Source organism: Octopus bimaculoides, chromosome 10 (assembly GCF_001194135.2).
Source record: "Octopus bimaculoides isolate UCB-OBI-ISO-001 chromosome 10, ASM119413v2, whole genome shotgun sequence".
Classification (NCBI taxonomy): Eukaryota; Metazoa; Mollusca; class Cephalopoda; order Octopoda; family Octopodidae; genus Octopus; species Octopus bimaculoides.
Window position 1 is genome coordinate 43,510,247 of NC_068990.1, and position 3,996 is coordinate 43,514,242.

Here is a 3,996-nt window from a genome sequence, read left to right on the forward strand (position 1 = left end):
TTTTTTTTTTTTTTTTCTGGTATAATGTAACCAGCACTGCATTATGCCATGCCTTCCTTTTTGAAGACAGTCAAGTTTAATGTGAAGAGATTTGGCTGCTATTTCTGGCAAGTCAAATGACTGCATAAAGATTTCTTTATTGGCTCAGATGAGGAAGCTGCAAGTGTTGCCTTTTTGAGAAGTAGAGAGGCAACTCCAACATACTTGAACCCAGAAATTATATTGTGAACAGCTGGACGATCATAAGGAAAATCTAATGCAAGCTTTTGACAAGTTTTGTGAATTGGACAACATTCCAACTAAGCATGGTGGTTATGAAACTGTTGTAGTAGAGTTAGCAATGCTTTAAGATATATGTAATAGGCTTAATACTGCAAAGGCTTTTAGAAGTGTTTTTGTTCTATCGAGGAGGACGACTGCACTGAAGATTTTTACAAAATTTCACATTAATGGAATTGATGCAATGAAATCTATATACCTTTATAGACTGAGAGAATGATTGGTAAAAATGTGAGGTCCAGAGATGACACATAATGGAGATGATAAGGTGGAAAAGCAAAATGAATTATGTTGCTTGCCAGTTTAGAGGAACAGAAAATTGTAGTTAACGATAGAAAAGACAGAAAAGAAACAGCATGTTAGTAGTCATTACCAATAAGATCAACGGCCTTTTGAGGGATGCAGCCTAAGATGTTTATGTGTATCAGTAGCACTTATTCAATCTAAGTCAACAAGTGAAATGTTTTCTGACTTTGTAGAGAAAACATTGTCTTTAGTATGCAGTTTTTGGAAAGATTACCTCGTATATGAAGTAACTGTAAGAGATTGTGAGATTTAGCATTTGTAGTGACTTTAAAGGGTTTTTTTTTGTTGTATGCTGTTAATGTAAAAAGGGAGTGTTTCTTTAATGTGTAGCAGATGTATTTGGGGTTGCCATATTTTCAAATGAAGGGTATTTTTAAAGCCTCTCCATGGAAACAATGCCTGACTGGCAAGATATGTCTAGATTGTATATGCACAATGTCTGTTGTGCAGATATGTAAAGGAGTGTAGGATGACTTTTTGTAAGTGTGTGTGTGATTATTAGTAACAGTTAGTAGGTCATGCAGAAATGAGTGTGGTAGAGTCAACTAAACCTTAGAGTACACTTGAATTGATAGAATGTGGATTGAAGAGAGCTCCCCCTCACACACACACACACACACCTACATATGCTCTGATGAAGCAATCTGACAGGAAACTTCTAATGCAAGAAATGATAAATAGATAGATAGATAACTTAGCTTTGTCAAGGGCAACAACAGTTACTGATATCAGAATAAGTTAGTGTTATATTATACTTTACTCGTAAGATTGTGTAGGAAGATTTTATCCCTGCTGATTAGCAACAGGAAAGCTGTTTCATTCTGTTTTCTAGCCAGCAGGAACATTTACTTTTAAGAACTATTAGCTTCATTATATAGTAAAAAAAATTTTATCATAACACTTACAGGAAAAAGTATATAAAATAATTTGAAGCTTGATTTTACAATTTTTCTCATAGTTGCAGGATATCTGATATATTCAACAGAAACTGCTGTACAACTCATTTTACTTGACATTTTAATATGAATGAATATATATGGATTTAAGTGTGTATTAGAACACATGAGTGAATATTAAATTAAAAGCAGAACAATGTTAACTTGAGCAGAACAAAATTGAAGCATAAATGTTTGGCTGCATAAATTGTATTGCAGTTACTGGATTAAAAATGTTTTGTTCATAATTTAGTGTTTATGTATTTATATATGTCAGTTCACAAAAGAGTTTCTTTTCCGTTTACATTGAGTTTAAATTCACCTTCTGAAAATTATGACAACATAAATACTAAAGTGGCATTTTACTCTTTGAAAAATAGTAGAATTAATGTTTCAAATCCTATTTCATTATCTCTTAATATCTTGAGGAATAGTTTTCTTTCAGCATTGAATATGCTGATTTTAATATTAAGTTTGTGTTAAGCATTAGAGCAGGAATTAAGATCCTAATAATCCAACCGACCAGGTCATTTTCACTCTTGTTGATTGATGATTCAGATTCTCTACTTGTTCTGTTGAAAAATGTACAAATATCAGAGAAACTCATTCTCTTCTCTGCATAAATTTATGACTTTGTGCTTTAGTAAGAAATCAATATTAAACTGTCTTTCATTGTTTGTCTTCTTTTTAGTTTGTCAAGAGCCAAAGAATATTAAAGGAAGAGATTAATCTAAAATATTTGTTCAGCGTTAGAAACAGCAGAATAAAAAACAAGAAGTTTATAATTAAAAGCTGAAACTTAGAATAATGATAGTAATTTTCATATTATTTCTCTGTGGTTTCTGTTTAAGATTGTTGTAATTTGAATATTTTTGTCAACAATGGCAGTTAGCTGTTTTTTTTGCTGTATCTCAAATCAATGTCATACATTAAATAATGAAGATCAACTTCCTTTTGTCTCCTTAGCATAACTGTTACCTTTTTATGATGGAGAGGGAGCGACTGAATACCAAATTCTTTCATACAAGTCTTCTTCAGCATATCAGAATGCTGTTTTAAATGCATAAAATATTCTGATATTTGGCAAATCTATTCCTGAACTGGTTAATTATTTTTGACTCAGTTACATTTCTTACTAGCCAATTCTAATTAGTACGAGAAAGTTCTTTGCACTGTAAGTTTTTTATATATAAAAAGAAATAAATTCAGGTGAATGTCTAATGATGACATTCTAAGATTTCAAATTTGTTGAAGTTTTGCTTAATTTAAAATTACCTCTTAATCCCATTTCAAGTGAAGGTACATGGCTCAGTGGTTAGAGCATTGAGCTTATGATTGTGAGGGTGTAAAAGTTCAATTCCCAGACTGGACTGTGTGTTGTGTTCTTGAGCAAGACATTTTATTTCACGTTGCTCCAGTTCATTCATCTGTAGAAATGAATTGTGATGTCACTGGTGCTAAGCCGTATCAGGCTTTGCCTTTCCCTTGGATAACATTGGTGACATGGAGAGAGGAGGCTGGTATGCATGGGTGACTGCTGGTTTTCCATAAACAATCTTATCTGGATTTGTGCCTAGGAGGGGAACTTTCTAAATGTAATTTCATGATCGTTCATAACCAAAGGGCATCTTTACTCCTTTATTCCTATCCCATTTCTAAATGTGTAATTTCACTCTATAAAAGGAATTATGTTTTTTTTGCCTATAATCATATGATCATTTTTTTTTTCATTCACTTCAATGGTTCTTTATATCATGAGGAGTAATTTAAATATTTTAACCTGTTTTGTAGCTGTCAAGACTAATTGGATTAGGTCAAACAATTAATTTATCCAAATCTTGATTTCATGTGCCAGTTCATTTATAGGCATTGGGTCCTGAATAGCTTCAAGACACCTAGTTTGTACATTAGCTCCATTGTATCTTTTTACGTCTGTGTTGCATGGTTATCTGATGCAGCATAAGCCATTTTATCTTTTCTTTGTATTGACATTTATCAGATTAGAGTGCAAAAGCATTTGAGAAAATAATTACTCTACTTCTCATATACATTCTAATATGTGTCTGAGAAAAAAGTTTCAAATTACATAAAAATAAATTTTGTTGTACTCAATTTCCTTCATTTTGCTTCTTGTTATTCCTCTGTATCCTTCAGTTTATATTATACTTGCTTGGAATATCATAAGATATTTGTAATTAAACATTTGGGATTTAGTGTTACTGCAAATAAAAAGACAAAACAATATAACCTTTTTGATGGATGAAAAATTTGGAAAAAATCTCTTTATTCATATATATATATATATAATGCACAGGCGTGGCTATGTGGTAAGTAGCTTGCTTACCAACCACATGGTTGCGGGTTCATTCCCACTGCGTGGCACCTTGGACAAGTGTTTTCTACTATAGCCTCGGGCTGACCAAAGCCTTGTGAGTGGATTTGGTAGGCGGAAACTGAAAGAAGCCTGTCTATATAT

The 3,996-nt window shown here is 32.4% G+C and overlaps 1 protein-coding gene across 2 annotated transcripts in view; it reads left to right on the forward strand.

Moving 5' to 3' along the window:
* Positions 1-3,996, forward strand: part of LOC106868234 (DDB1- and CUL4-associated factor 15) — a 130,816-nt gene that overhangs the window by 45,967 nt on the left and 80,853 nt on the right. The window lies entirely within an intron of this gene.